This window comes from Emys orbicularis, chromosome 22 (assembly GCF_028017835.1).
Source record: "Emys orbicularis isolate rEmyOrb1 chromosome 22, rEmyOrb1.hap1, whole genome shotgun sequence".
NCBI classification, from domain to species: Eukaryota; Metazoa; Chordata; order Testudines; family Emydidae; genus Emys; species Emys orbicularis.
The window spans coordinates 23,468,057-23,483,890 of record NC_088704.1 but is presented as its reverse complement, the minus strand read 5'-3'; the positions used below and the strand labels follow the sequence as shown (position 1 = coordinate 23,483,890).

General features: G+C 46.3%; 1 protein-coding gene across 1 annotated transcript in view; it reads right to left on the bottom strand.

Annotated features, from left to right (window-relative positions):
• The window catches only part of CAMTA1 (calmodulin binding transcription activator 1), a 929,563-nt gene that overhangs the window by 102,190 nt on the left and 811,539 nt on the right, over nucleotides 1-15,834 (bottom strand). The gene's annotated exons all lie outside the window — the stretch shown is intronic.

Here is a 15,834-nt window from a genome sequence, read left to right as displayed (position 1 = left end):
ATGGGGCAGGGACGTGTGTGCAAATCACCAAGAGCTTCCATCGGACCTGGAACTAGGGATCCAGCTGATGCAGCTGGATAAGGAAGGACACAGATACTAAGACACTTGGGTTCCACAGAGATGGTGTGTAAGCAGGGCCGGCTCTGGCTTTTTTGCCGCCCTAGTGCGGCAGGGGAGGGCGCCGAGCCCGGCCGCGGGCCCGCAATCCCCGACCGGCCAGAGCGCCGGGAGCAGGGCGGAGAGCCCGGCTGGGGCTCTCTGCTCTCCCCGGCGGCCAGAGCGCCGGGGGGAGGGCGGCGAGCCCGGCCGGGGCTCTCCGCTCTCCCCGGCGGCCAGAGCGCCGGGGGGAGGGCGGCGAGCCCGGCCGGGGCTCTCCGCTCTCCCCGGTGGCCAGAGTGCCGGGGGGAGGGCGGAGAGCCCCCGGCGGCCAGAGTGCCGGGAGCAGGGCGGAGAGCCCAGCTGGGGCTCTCCGTTCTCCCCGACCGGCCGGAGCGCCGGGGGGAGGGCGGCGAGCCCGGCCGGGGCCCCGCCGCGCCGCCCCCCTCCAGGCGCCGCCCCAAGCACATGCTTGGTGGGCTGGTGCCTGGAGCCGGCCCTGTGTGTAAGTATCTAGACACACGAACAAGTAGACAGATAAATATGCTGCAGTGGTGTGTCCCACCAGGGACTTTAGAAATCTGGGTCAAGCGTATTTCAGACCTTTCCACTTTCCTTGTGGAGGCTCCAGAGAGCTCTGTGTCTATGCCACACATCTGATCGGGGAGGGAAAATTCAAGTTAATGATGTGGCCTTGTAATTCACACAAGTGAAAGGAGGCACCAGTGTTGATCTTTCAACCACACTGTATTAACTCTGCCCAGAGAAAAGCCGCACTGACCCCTTCACAGATAATGCTGCTAGTGAAAAATGACAGCTTTATGGGCAACTCTGCAGAGAACAAATGGCTTCTGGGACACTGAGTTGTTTTTTGCGGCACCGTATCAGCTGCAGTTTGAAGCACCTGCCAATGATATTGGAGGTTTTGTATATAAAATGTAACAGGTAAGCAGCACACATGGCACTAAATGATAATGGCTCAGCAAAGCAAACCAGCTCTTTCTCCAGGAACAAGTGAGCTCCAGGCAGCCTGAACTTCTGTTTCAGACGTGCTCCTATTAAGCCCCAGTAACAACAAGGCTTTGTCCTTCTGCAGGTCCTTTCAGCCTAGAACCTTAAAATGCTTTACGCACATTGATTAATTCAGCATCACAACTCCCTTTAAGACACATCAGTATAATCCCCATTGTACAAATAAGGAAACTGAGGCACAGAGAGGAAGAGATGTGTCCAAGGACAAACAGAGTAAGTGGCAAAGTTTGTAATAGAACCGAGGAGGCTGATGTATTATCATCTATATCACAGTAGCACCTAGGAGCCTCAGTCATGGAGTGCGTGCAAGGTGCTCTAGAAACACAGACTAAAGCCATGGTCCCTGTTCCTGGCACTCTAACCCACCAAACCAAACTCCCCTGCTACAGCTGGGACTGGAACCCAGGAGTCTGGATTCCCAAGCCCCTGTTCTAAGCATCTAAACATCTCTTGCAAGTGCACAGTAGCACTGCTGCGCCATGCAGAGAGCAGGCAACTTCCCCAGCTATCTTGGGCCATGGGGCCAGGCAGGGCTTGATCCAAAAGCAGCCCCTTTAGTTTTCACTCAAACATCCCCCACTCCCTAGCTCTCAATGCCCTTGTGTTCGAGGCAACAGATCCTCTGGCAAGGACTGAATGTAGCTCTCTCTGAGGCATTATCTCCATGCATCTGCCATGGCCAGCAGACCACAACAATCGTCTCTGGTGCCAGAGGCGGAGTCTCCTGATGACCCAGGGGTGGAAGCACTGCGCTTGAGTTTCAGTTTTGGATCTCTGTCTGTTTCAGGGCTGCTGTGTTGGCAATCAGTAGAGGGAGCCATCTGCCTGTGGCTCAGGCCTCAAGAAGAGCCATAGGTCTCTTCTCTTTACCTGGTCCTTTTGGTTCAGGAGCTCAATGCTTCCTAGCTGCCCTGAGGGAACTGCGCTGGTTCTGTTCCTCAGCTGCACCTCTGTTGGAGGCCCTACACTTCCAGGGGAACAGCTTGGACAGGCATATGGGGAGAGGGCAGAAAGGAGAATTCCCTCCTCTTGGATATTCAGCTTGCAAAGTATCTCACACCTATCCAGTAGACAAAATACTGCAGAGAAGGCAAGGTTATATTTAGGGGACTGGGAGCCCATCCAAAAGTTGAGATGCTCTAACAAAATCAGGGTGTCATTGCCACCTAATGACCTGCCTGGAGTGCTGTGTAGCAAGTACCTTTAAGTCTGCTGCATCCAGATATTTTTCTTATGAGAAGGGTTTCCTCCCCAATATAAGAAAGTGGAGTTGAAGACCAGGGTACCTGAAATACCAATGGAGAACCTAGTCTGTGACACGGTTCAGGTTGACATAAGCTTCCCACTGTGACCCCTTACTTTGCCAAACCAAACCAATCTGCTGGAAATGGCATAGCTGTGGACTTATGCTAGAAGCAGGAAGCCTGCCAAACAATCAGCTGGGCGACTGGATGATCACAGTGCTAAAGGAGCACTCAAGGAAGACACAAGGCCATTGCAGAGAAGCTAAATTAATTCTTTGCATTGGTCTTCATTGCAGAGGATGTGAGGGAAATTCCTATGCCCGAGCCATTCCTTTTAGGTGACAAATCTGAGGAAGTGTCCCAGACTGAGGTGTCAATAGAGGAGTTTTTAGAACAAACCGATACATTAAAAAGTAAGTCACCAGGACCAGATGGTATTCATCCAAGAGTTTTAAAGGAACTCAAATATGAAATTGCAGAACTACTAACTGTGGGATGTAACCTATCGCTTAAATCAGATTCTGCACCAGATGATTGGTGGCTAGCTAATGTAATGCCTATTTTTAAAAAAGGCCCCAGAAGTGATCCTGAAAATTACAGCCTGGTAAGCCTAACTTCAGTACTAGGCAAAGTGGTTGAAATGACAGAAAAGAACAGAATTATCAGACACATAGATGAACGTTATGTTGGGGAAGAGCCAACATGGCTTTTGTAAAGGGAAATCACCTATCGCTAATCTATTCGAATTCTTTGATGGAGTCAATAAACATGTGGACAAGGGGGATCCAGTAGACACAGTGTACTTGGACTTTCAGAAAGCCTTTGATAAGGTCCCTTACCAAAGGCTCTTAAGCAAAGTAGTCAGTCAAGGAATAAGCGGGAAGGTCCTCTCATGGATCAGTAACTGGTTAAAGGATAGGAAACAAAGGGTAGGGAATAAATGGTAATTTTTCAGAGTGGAGAAAGGTAAATAGCAGGGTCTGCCGAGGATCTATACTGGGATCAGGGCTGTTCCTAAATGATCTGGAAAAAGAGGTAAACAGGGAGGTGGAAAAGTTTGCTGATGACATAAAATTACTCAAGATAGTTAAGTCCAAAGCTGACTGTGAAGAGTTACAAAGGGATCTTACAAAACTGGGCAACTAGGCAAGAAAATGGCAGATGAAATTCAGTGTTGATAAATTCAAAGTAATGCACATTGGAAAACATGATCCCACCTATACATACAAAATGATGGGTCTAAATTAGCTGTTACCACTCAAGAAGAGATCTTGGAGTCATTATGGATAGTTCTCTGAAAATGTCTGCTCAATTTGTAGTGGCAGTCAAAAAGGCTAGCAGAATGTTAGGAACGATTAGAAAAAGGATAGCCAATAAGACAGAAAATATCATAATGCTGCTATATAAATCCGTATGTAACAGAGTGCTTGGAGGCCCAGGTGGCCTAGTGGCTGGCATGCTTGATGGCCCCTTGTTTCCCTGGTCAAGGTGCCTCAGTCTTTCAGGCAGTGGGGCTCGGACAGTGGTTCTCAAATTATTGTACTGGTGACCCCTTTCACATAGCAAGCCTCTGAGTGCGACCCCCCTTATAAATTAAAAACACTTCTTTATATATTTAACACCATTATAAATGCTGGAGGCAAAGCGGGATTTGGGATGGAAGCTGACCGCTCGCGACCCCCCCATGTAGTAACCTCAGGACCCCCTGAGGGGTCCCGACCCCCAGTTTGAGAACTCCTGGGCTAGGAGGTCCTAGGCCCTCCCACTCTACCAGGTCCCAGCCCAGGGCCCTGTGTGAGATGACCCCTGAACAGGGGGCACTCCAAGCAGGAAGTCTAAATCCACTGCCCTGGGCTACTTCCTACCAGAGTCCCTTCAGTTTGGGGAATGGTCCCGATAGTCCAATGTGCTGGTGTGGCTTGCCTCCCATGGTGCCCTCTTGTGGGACCATCTCTTTCAGGCAGGGCAGCTGTAAATTTGGTGCATCCAAACCCCACAATGTCTCTGGGCTGCAGTCACCTAGTTACCTCAGTTGTCAGAGGCTATTAGGTCTCTTCCACAGTCTCCCTTGACTGGGAGACAGAACGTGGTCCTTGGTGGCTGCCTTGGCCGGCAGGTTACTGGTCTTTCCTATTAGATAAGGTGCTAGCTAGCTCCTGCCTCTTCACTAGTCAGCACTGACCTGGCCCCGGTCTCTCCTTTTCTACACTCTTCAGGCCTGGCATTGGCTGCAGCTATAATAGGACAGGGCTAGCTGGGCCAAAGGGATCTCTTTATCTCTGCCATGCTGGGGTGCAGTTTCTCCAATTCATCACATCATGGTACACCCACACCTCGTCACCCCACCTCAAAAAATATATTAGAATTAGAAAAAGTACAGAGAAGGGCAACAAAAATGATTGGGGTATGGATCAGCTTCCTTATGGGGAGAGATTAAAAAGACTGGGACTGTTCAGCATGGATAAGAGATGACAAAGGGCACCAAAAGTATAACTGGGTTCAAAATAAGAATTAGGTAAGTTCATGGAAAATAGGTCCATCAATGGCTATTAGTCAAGAGGGTGAGGGATACAACCCCTGGCTCTGGATATCCTTAATCCTCTCACTGCCAGAAGCTGGGACTGGGCGATGAGATGGATCACTTGATAAATTGCCCTGTTCTGTTCATTCCCTCTGAAGCATCTGGCACCATCCACTGTCAGAAGATGCATACTGGGCTAGATGGACCATTGGACTAATCCAGCATGGCCGTTCTTATGTAATATTTTTCTGGAAATGTTTAGTCGAAGTGTCTGGGGGTGAGCTTGCTTCTTGCATTTATTCCCCAAGTGTATTTGTAATGGCTTCAACCTGAAAGGGAGTAGTTTGCGCCAGGGGAGTATTTGGCAAGCACTGTACTGCTGCTTCGTATTTACAAATAGGAAAACTGAGAATAGGCCCAGATTCAGCATAGCAGGTGCCAAGTGAATTCCTTGAGTCAGTGCTCTTTCTCTGTCTCTCATTTTCGCCAGCTATAAACTGGAATAATAATACATCCCATGTAGATAGCTAGAAACCTCTTTTTACCAGGATCCCCTCATTGAGCAAATCTTCAATGTTTTAAAAACCCTAAGGAAATTTTCAGGCAAGAAATGTCATTAATCTGGAGTTAAAATTGAAAATTAAAAAACAAAAATTCACCTCGCCTTTCAGGAATCCAGCCCACCCTTTCATCTCTTCAGAGAATGTTTCAGTTTTCTCTCTATATAAAAGCACAAAATTTCCAGACATTCTGAATGTAAGGTTCAATGAAAGGAGCAATGGCAAATGTGTTATCAAGGGCACCCAAGCAGCTGTGCCCCTTGGATCACCGCTTGAGAACACCAAGAATCTTGGAAATAATGTGGTCCTTAGAAAACACACTGTGTATTCTCATACTCCTCCAGTTTAGGCTTAGTGACTCCAGAGGCCCCTCCACCTCCACCACACACCCACTAGCTCATTCTGCCCAGGAAAGAATGCCATCAAAGACAGGGCTAAAGTGTCAGTGCGGTATATCTCAGTGGAATAAGCGCGGAACAGGCCAAAGGGAAGTGAGTGGAGCAGGGAGCAGAAGAACAGAAGGAAAGGGGCAGGGGAATCTTGACTCCTCTTCTCTTTTCTTGGTCCTGGAAGAGCACTTAAGAACTCACCTGAGTCTCAGAATCCCTTCCATTCACATTCTCACCTTTCCCAGAAACACGCCTTTCCTTGCTCCCTGCACACACATTTTCAGTAATTCAACATCCAACTCTATTACATTCCTCCACCCACAAAATCAAATCACCTACCTTCCCATCTTTGCTCTTCTGCTAAGCCAAGAGGGTAGGGGGCTAGTGTGAGGTTGTGGGAGGAGTTACTCCCTTTGCAGACCTCTCTGTATCAATCATCCCAGAATCCTTTGGGAGAAAGCCATTTGCATCATTAGCTGCCTTGTTCCCAACTTTGCTTCCTTCTCTTATAGTTATTTATTTTATTTCACAAGAAATGATATAGGGTTTGTGGGACCCCTGAGGAGAGACCCAGGGCACAGGTTTTTCAGGTCACAGTCCATATGGGTGGGTGAGTGGCTCCCAGGAGCCAAGGGTGTAGAGGAAGGTCATACAGAAGACAGCCGCAGGTCATGGATGGTGGGAGCTGACAGCCAGACCCCCCTGAATGAAGGCAGCCAGAGCGCACTCACTGTCCTGAGCCATGCACACAGTCTGCTTTTCTTTTCTTCCCCTTTGGTGTTAGTGGCAATAAAATGCATGGGCCCCTTTAAAGGGCCCAGTCTGGCTATACAAGCTCAAGACATGTTAAGGGGTCATTGTGGCCTGGCCCAGGTCAGGGCTGAAGGGTTACTACTGATGCCTTATGTGCATTCAGCACATTTAAATACCTCCTCTAGGATGTGTGCTTCCCTCATCCCCAACGCACACACTGCTGCAGCGGGGACCCAGTAATGGCCCCTCATGACCACGTCTCTGAAAACTCCACTGGGACCCATGGGAAGGAGCAGTTACTGTGTAACTACTACAGCAACCAGAAACAAAGAGAAGCAAAGTGCATACTGACCTCCAGGGGAGCATCTTCTCTGCCCCCTCCTGTGCTCCGGTGGGAAGCACCTCCTCTGTTGATCCTGCAGCCCCAGACTAAGGTCACACTCCATCACACACGCTCTAAAATGGGCCACAAATAGCGCTCCCCTCTGGGAGGGGCCATACCACCTCCACATTCCCTCAGCATCAGCAAATGGGGTTCCCTGCTGAGGGCGTAAGCTAGGCAGCAGCATTAGGGCCAGTCATTCCTTTCCTCTTCCTTCTGTTACGTCTCATCTGGGCCAAGTAGGTTTGCAAGCACCAGCCGAACCCCCTCTCCTAGCCACATAAACCCTCCTTGTTCGTGTCCATGGCTGGAAAATGGGCTTTACCGTTGGCTCTACTCAGGTGTTTCACAGCCCAGACGGGCAGTGCACCCCATCACTCAGCTAAGCAGGATTCCTTAGCCGGCCCGTGTCCTGCCAGCCTTTTCGTCAGTCCCACAACAGATTCCAAACGTTCATGTACCAAGCCACACCAAGTACTTCGACCCTCACAATAATGTTCACTGCATTCAAATCAGCATATTTGTTGTTGAAAAAGGGATCAGGCTTTGGCTGCAGTTGTGAGCTGCAATAGTGACATCGAGTGGCCAATAGGTGTACCACACCATGCACTGAGCCTGGCAACAGTATCTCCTGTCTCAGGGCCAGGCACCTACAGATTTCAACAGAAGCCCTTCATGTGCAGATGAGGCAGAATTTGATTGTAAAGGTGGGAGATTGGATCTGAGTCAGAGCTAGAAAAGTGTTACTAATCAACCTAAGAAAAAATATTCTTCCCAGAGCTGGTTGTGATGGCCAAGATTTAGCTGAGTTCTAGAGAAAATGACATTGCAATAGCTTCTTCCAGTTAGATGGTGGTCTCAGCACTTTACAAATAACATAGTCAAAAGTTCAAGTTCCTCTAGCAACTGCAAGGGGTTACTTTGTAAACTCTTTTGGGGCAGGGATTGTGTTTTTGTGGTGTTTGCACAGCATCCAACACAGCAGGTCCTGGTCTGTGATGAGGACGGCTAGGTACTACCCCAGTACACATAACAAGTAATAATACATTGTAGAAATATAGTAAGGCACACATTTAACAGTCACCCAAACAAATACAGATGTCCCAGGTGTGATATGCTTGAGAGCAGGTTGCTGTGCGAACCTTAACTTTTGAATTTCCTGATTCTTATGCTTTTGCATTCTCAGCCTTAACAATACTGCACTGAAGTTTTCTGCACTTAATCTTTGCTTTTAAAATAATCATTAGCAGCATTTCTGAGAAAGGTTTTCAGATCAGTCAGATGAAGGATTACTTTGATGAGGAGAATTCCAGCAAACAAATGACGCAGGGACCCCTGTAGCCCAGTGCAGCTGGACTTCCTATCAAACTGGAGGAGAATCTACTCTCTCTATCACTCATAGCTGAAGGCTGAAGCTTCTATGCAAGTCTATTACACAAAAGATGTGTGTTCTACAAACTCCCTTTTCCTTTAGAAGTCTCCCATTCAGGCACCAGCCTGTCCTAACTCCGCTTAGTTTTTAAAACAGCTGGCAAATACAGAGCAACAAAGTTCCATCCAATCCAGCTTTAGGTTTAAGGTAGCAGCATGGAGCACAACATTACTTGTGTTATATTAGAGAAGGGGCTATAGAGACCTTGCATTTTGGGGGCAGAACGTGTACAGCAGCCTGCTGCTTGAGCCAGAGGTCAATGACCCTCTATAAAAAATCCCCAAGTCCTTCCTCAGCATTAGACTGTGTTTTTAAAGAGAGATTCCCTTCAGACTCTTTGGGTTCCGATGAACAGAAACTGGGAGTATCTGTATCCTTCTCACACTGAGGCAGGGACAAGGAACAGCCTCCTGTAAAAATCAGAAGAGCTCTTTAGTAATCAGATGCATAGGTATGGTTGCATTTGTTTTCCAAGGAGATACTGCTTTATTTAGCTGTTCCTGTGCTGCCCTCCAGTGGCAAATTGCAGGAGAGACTCTCTAAGATGGTTTAAAGGTGCTCAAAGCAACAGAGGGTCCTGTGGCACCTTTAAGTCTAACAGAAGTATTGGGAGCATAAGCTTTCGTGGGTAAGAACCTCACTTCTTCAGATGCAAGAAGTCTTGCATCTGAAGAAGTGAGGTTCTTACCCACGAAAGCTTATGCTCCCAATACACTTCTGTTAGTCTTAAAGGTGCCACAGGACCCTCTGTTGCTTTTTACAGATTCAGACTAACACGGCCACCCCTCTGACACTAAAGGTGCTCAGTTACTATTTAGTATTTGTATTCAGCACCACAACTGTAGCACGCGCTTTACTGAGAGAATAAGGCATAGTCCCTGCCCCAAGGAGCTTACAATCGAGGTTACATATGACACAGCATGACACAGGGTGAGTGGCCATCTAGCTCAGCAGGGAGAGGGGATTCTGTTTGTCCACAAGCGTAGCCAGCTCTTTCAGTTTTGAATCCAGAGCCCAGACACTGGCACTGCTGGGATACAGCTGATAGCTGGAGGGGCATTCTGGATAAATGAGAACACCTACCATCGCCTTTGCTTCACAATTTCCCTTTTCAGCATGGACAGAACAGACAGCATTTACAGTGGAGGAGGGTTCCCTAGGGCCCTTTGAACTACCAGAGCGATGCATCTTACCCACTGCTGCAGCTGGCTGGTGGCTGCTAAGATCTAAATGGTTTTTCATGTCAGAAGTTTTTTGATTTTCTTAAATTAATTACCGCAAAAGAGCATTTTATAACAGAGCGGTGATGGGCTCACAGCAGGCTGCATCATCAGAGACGCTTAGGGCACAAACAAGGCGCCATCATCCCGGTCTATCCTGAGACCCTGTTTACCTGTCCTCTATGTTGTTAAGTCCCCTAAGTTTTCCCTCTCTAAGTGCTGTTCAAAGGAGGGATTGTTTCGGTCAGCAACTTTGCATGTTCTTCCAGCTGCCCAGCGGAATGATAGAAGCTCTGGCTTCATTCTTAACAGAGCTCACAAAAAATTGCAAGTAAGGAGAGTACCTTAATAACCAGGGCTTAATTTTTAATGAAAGAGGTGCTGGGGCTCAATCAATTTTTTTTTACTTTCATAACTGATGCGGCAAACCCAGAGGTGCCAGGCTATTAACTGCCAAGCTAGAGGTGCCGGGGCTCCAGCACAAATTAAGCACTGGCAATAACATGAATTCATTTTCAGAGATGATCAAGTGAGCCTGACTTGACCTAGGACCTTTCTTCTGGTTCAGATGAGTTCAGCCCTTTCCACAGCTCTTGGCCTACACTGATGGGTCTGGCTAAAGAGCTCAGAAGCGTCTCTGCTGGGCCCTGCTGCCAGTCTAAACAGAAAGCATCTGCGCAGTTCACTCTGGGGGTTTCCCTGACTCTCATGTTCTGAGATTTCCCCCCAAAATGTTTGGATAACAGGCCAAACCAACTCTAGGCATGTCATTTCTGAACACATCAAAGAGTGACTGAGATGCGAGGAGCTCCTGTACATATGTTTGGATTGACAGAAAGAGACTTTGGAGGATTTTTAACTCAGCTAAAATAATGTAACTGGTCCATTTATTTACAATTAATCCACCTGAACTGAACTTTGCAATATGTTTTCTACACGACTCTTCATTGTTACTGCTGGGCTGTTGGTAACTACAGGAGAATCATATGTTTAAAACAAACAATGACAGTAGAAAAAGGAAAGAAGAATGTGGGGGGTTTCTGTGACTGTAATAATATCCCCATCAAACAGCCTGAGATTGATACGCTTGCCAGTGATATCTCAATACTTCCTCCCTGAGGCCTCAATCTAAACCCATGGAAATCAGTGGGAGTCTTTCCCCAACTTCAGAGGGCTTTGGAAGAAGGCACCTGTGAAAGAGGAATTGAGGAATAAAAAGGGAAGAACAAGATGGATCATCAAATCCCCAGGAGGGGGACACAGGCCATAAGAAAAAAAAAAGATATTTGTTTACACTTTTTATTAGCATTAGGGTTTGAGTTTTCCCGATGTTTAAAGAGTTCCTTTCATGGGTGACTAATCTCACTGAAGCTATGAAGCAAGGGCTCTGACAGCAAAGCATTTTTTCTATTGTGTTATGCCAATAGAAACATTTATTATGAAAACTTGTTGCAGGCAATTTGTGTTCAGGGAAAAATGATTTTCACCTTGACAACTCTTCCAGCTCCACTGAGAATCCAAACAAGGCAAATCCTACCACACACATTGAAGCACAGTCATTTCAGTGTCTGTGGAAACTCATTTCCAAGCAAATATTAATTGCAAACTGAATGGTAAAACAAAACGAAAATGATTATTGTGATGAACCCAACAATCCTAGATTCCTAGGATCCTGAAGCACCAAAGCAGAGTATGTTTTGCAGATGCAGAAAGTTAATTTTATGGCTTTTCTCACTCTTTGATTAGTTCACAATGAAAACTTGCTAATGGGTTGCTGATAAATGTGAAGTGCACAGTACATAATATTTTTATGATGTGATTATGGCAGCCAGAACACCAGAAAGCAAAAACGTAAAGTTCACCAGAAAGGACAGCATTAAGATGCACTTCTGAGCAGTTCTTTGTTAAATGGGATAGTGATCTGGGCCCAGTGCCAGGATCACACAGCACACTTGTCTGTGTGACCCTCAGTAAAACCTGCCTAAAACGAAGAAAACCCAACAAGGCTTTCTTAGGAGAATAATGCCACCACGGTTACATGAACTAACACAAATTCTGGCTTTGGGTCTTTCCGAATGTCCTCAGAAACAGAAGAAAGAGATATTCTTGACAGCTTTGTGCTAGAATTATTGCATAAGGTGAACTCTGCGGAATCCCTACAAATCTGGAACACAAGAAAAGCAGCACAGGAGCAATAGAATAGCAATTTGAGGCCTGTTCCCAGTGGGTACAAATGCAAGAAAAAAAATTCTCTCCATATCTCAGCAGTTGGTATATAACAAATATTGTATATCAGTAAAGAAAATTAACATCTGAGGTGATGTTTTGAGCTGCTTGGGAATCAAGATTTGTGACCACAGACTCCAGCTTTGGATCTACCCAATTAAGAAGAAATCCTGGACCCAACATTATATTTGAAAACTGGTCCCCAGTGATTCTGGCCATAGAATAATCAGACCTAGAGGATCATTCAAAGGAAAATAACACCAAATTCTGTGAGAGGAAGAGAGATGACTGATGGTTTAGTGAATCAATTAGATAACAAAAAGGTTTCCATGACAGCAGAATAAAAAGAAGGATTTGCAACAAAAGAGAGATCAGTTTTCTGAGCTTTTAGGCCCTCTACATAAGCCGAGAGAAGAGTCGGTCTGCCAGTATGGAGAGCAGGTGCAGAGAAGAATGTTGGCTCTTCTCCAGCTCAGACAAAAGTGAACAATGTACATTCTGAGATGTGAAATCCACAGAAATCCTAGTGGAAAAAATGAAAAGCAGGGGGACACATAGATCAGGGCATGAAGGACTTGAGCTGAAAGAATGGAGGAAACTCTCAGAACATGCAATGGGGAGAACGGTCTGAGAAGGATTTCAATGTTATTCATGTATATTATGAGTCCTTGGTATAGTGCTGAGGGTTGCACCTCCTCGGTGAGAGCTCCTAGAGATACTGTGCCTGAGCACTGATACAACATATCCCTTTGAAAGGTTGCAGTGTCCTGTTAGGTGGTTACTAGAGCTGTTGCCAGGACAGGAGAGATCACAGACAGGGAGCACAAGACCGGGATTGTTCCTACTGCCTGTGCAAGGGTAGCTGGCAGGCACTTAGGATGTGTCTACTATTCAGTGTAAGCTCAGGCTCAAGCCTAACCATCCTTCCATCTACATACAAACCAGGGCTTGGACCCAGGGCTCCAGGACCCCACAGGGGTGGAGGGTCCGATCCTGAGTCAAGCTGGAACCCAGGGTTCAAGCCCTATTGGTTCGCAGTGTAAACACAGTCCCACTGGACTCGTGCTCTGGGAGTCCACCAAAAGTATTCCACAATCCCACGGGGTGCCTTTATTTGTCCTCTGGGCTGTCAATTTTTCCCACACTGCACTTGTAAACAAAGGGTTTGAGTGGCCACATTTTGGAAGGGCACAAGGACAGTCTGGGATATGGATGGTTAGACTCAGGCCTGTATAATGCTGGAGCGCCAGGTTGACCTAGGGTTCAACAATTCCTAACCTAGGGTTACAAATTAATGAAGATGCGATGCTCAAGCCCTAGGTTAACAAACCTGAGGTCTGCAAACTCGAGTTCTACTAACCTGGGCTTACACTGCAATGTCGACATACCCTTAGAGTTAGGCTTGTAGATCTACTATGCTTGGCAGTTGTGCTGACTATTGCTCACTCTGGGTTTATTACTGAAGCACTTTCCTGTGTGGTGTGACCACATGGGCCTCTGTGTGTGCCCTGCTCCTGCCTGGCACAACATGACAGTGCCAGAAGCTACTTTCCCCTTGTTCTCACTTCCATCGAGAGAACAGAACCTGGTGACAGCAAGAGAAAAAGAAAGAATGAATGAAATTCCTCTATAGAAAAAAAAACTGTGGAAAAAGAAAAGGCTCACACTAGATCCAGTGACACAGCTGCCAATGTCTGATCATTGTCATGCTGAGAACAAAGTTCCTCCTCTGCCACCAGGTGCTAGGAGGAGCAGCTCCCTGAAAACTGTAATCATAGCAATGGATTCAGCAGCAAATGTAGAAGATCTGACAGCCACCAACAGCATGGAACTTGTGGCAGATGAAAACAAAGTTAGATCATTGGGGAATGCAAACTGGAGTCTACCAGCAAAAACAGTGGTTACACTCTGCATCTAAAAGTCCCAGCTCATCAGACAGCTTTGCAGGCTGTTGCTGCAGAAGTCAACGAGAATGAGCTTCCTTTCCATAGACCAAGACCTCATATGGTCCAAACTGGGGTCCACAATGAGATGAATAGTAACACTATTGACAAATCCAAAGGTGCAGAAGAGAACAGTCTGTTTGGTCACTTTTGTCAAGATATTCTGAATGGCTAAGTGGCTCTTCAGGTCAGTCCTGAGCTAAAGAATGGGGAAATCAAGTCAAAGACAAACAAAGAGAATGAAATCAAAATGAAGGAAAAGGGCCAGTTCAGAGCCAAAAAACAAGCCTAACATCAAAGGAAATAACAAAAAGAAAATGAAGATTCAGAAAAGAAGCAACAATATATTACAAGAGAGTCTTTTGAACAAGGTAGAATAATTCTCCCGGCAGGCTCAGAGTTTCAGGTAGTCCCCCTGTCCGCCACTAAAGTTTATGGCTAAGGATCATTGGGCTCTTCAGGATTAATAAATGTTCATGAAGCTAAGGCAGGTGAGCTGTGCAGGTGTAGGTCTCACTACACTAGGTAGCACTGCTGACTCTCGGAAACACTTACCTCTGGCATATCTGCATGGGCCTTGCCTCTTGCTCCTGCCTGCACCACAGCTTGGCATCTCCAACCTACCCCTAGTCTCTCCTGTGCAAGGCAGGCTCCATTCACACTGGTCCCCTTCATTTGTGAAGAACCCAGATTCTATTTTGGTCAAATGCACAGTTGGCAGCTCTCACCACAATGGGAACATGATGATGGTGCTTACAAGGGAGGGACAATTGTATTTTTGGACCTGTCTGCCAGGCCTGCCCCACAAATAGGGGGCTAAAACTCTGTTACTGTTTGGTTAGTGTGGAAAGGAAACACTTCCCTTGGAAGCCGAGCTATTTACCTGTTGGTTAAAGATAAACAAAAGGACAGATGCTTTTATTTATTGGCATTGATTTTCAGAGGGGTTTAGTTGCTACACAACATGTTATTGTGCTTTTGTACAGTATTAAACCAATAAATAACCAGGTTTTTTTTAAATACCAGTAATATTCACCACAGGCCCTGCCACATCAGCTTTTTATCATGCTACGAGGGATGATTCTCAGAGAATAAAAAAACCCAACATCCTGATACAAACATGCTGGATTTCCAATCTCTCTCTGGGGACCGGTTGATGGTAAATTACCACTTACAGAACATGGTAGGTAATCAATGACCAATCACTGATTAGTTTATCCCAGAAGCAGAGTTATTCCGAACCCCCACTAACTGAAGCGTGGTCTCAGGCCTTGACAGGCATCCATCTCCTATTCTAGAAAGTTCCAGATTTCCCTAGCAACATTTGTGATGTACTGTACAGCATTAGGGCTGAACTGTAATAAGTGGTTGATTACATTTGTATTATGCATGTAAGCTGTACACTGATCTGTAGCTGGACTGCCACTATCGGCTGTTCTCAGGATGGGAACTGGCAGGTTAAGAAGTGTGACTGAATGGAATGTGACAGTTCCCTAAAGAAGCCATGTATTTAATGTTGACTGACCACTCGCACCGTCTGCAATCATAAAGCTCCTCCTTTTCTGAAGGATGAATGCTGTTGTATTATACTGAATCCCTTCTTACCCGACAGGTGCGATTCTGAGGCTTTAGGAAAGTAATCCATTACCTGTTCCCTTAACAGCTTTGTCTTGGAGTCATCAGATGGTCATTTCACTGAAAGCTAGGTAAACTACTCTGCTCCTCACCCCAGATGTGTTCCCTCCTGCCCACTCACAATTCCATATCAAGAGATTTCAGAGTCTAGATGCACTCTAGTGGTTTTAGATCACAGAAACAATGGACATGCAATAACTGACATACAATTCACCAGAGAGTTCTGAACAATTACAGCACAGCTGATTTTTTTCTTGAACTGCTGCATTTATCCCAATAATGAGCCCATAAGAAAATTTTCTAAGTCTAGGCTTCAGAAACTACTAAAGGACAATTTCTCTTTACACCTGACCCAGTTTGATCATGTCTATTCATTACAATGGTCAAGGCTGAATATTTTT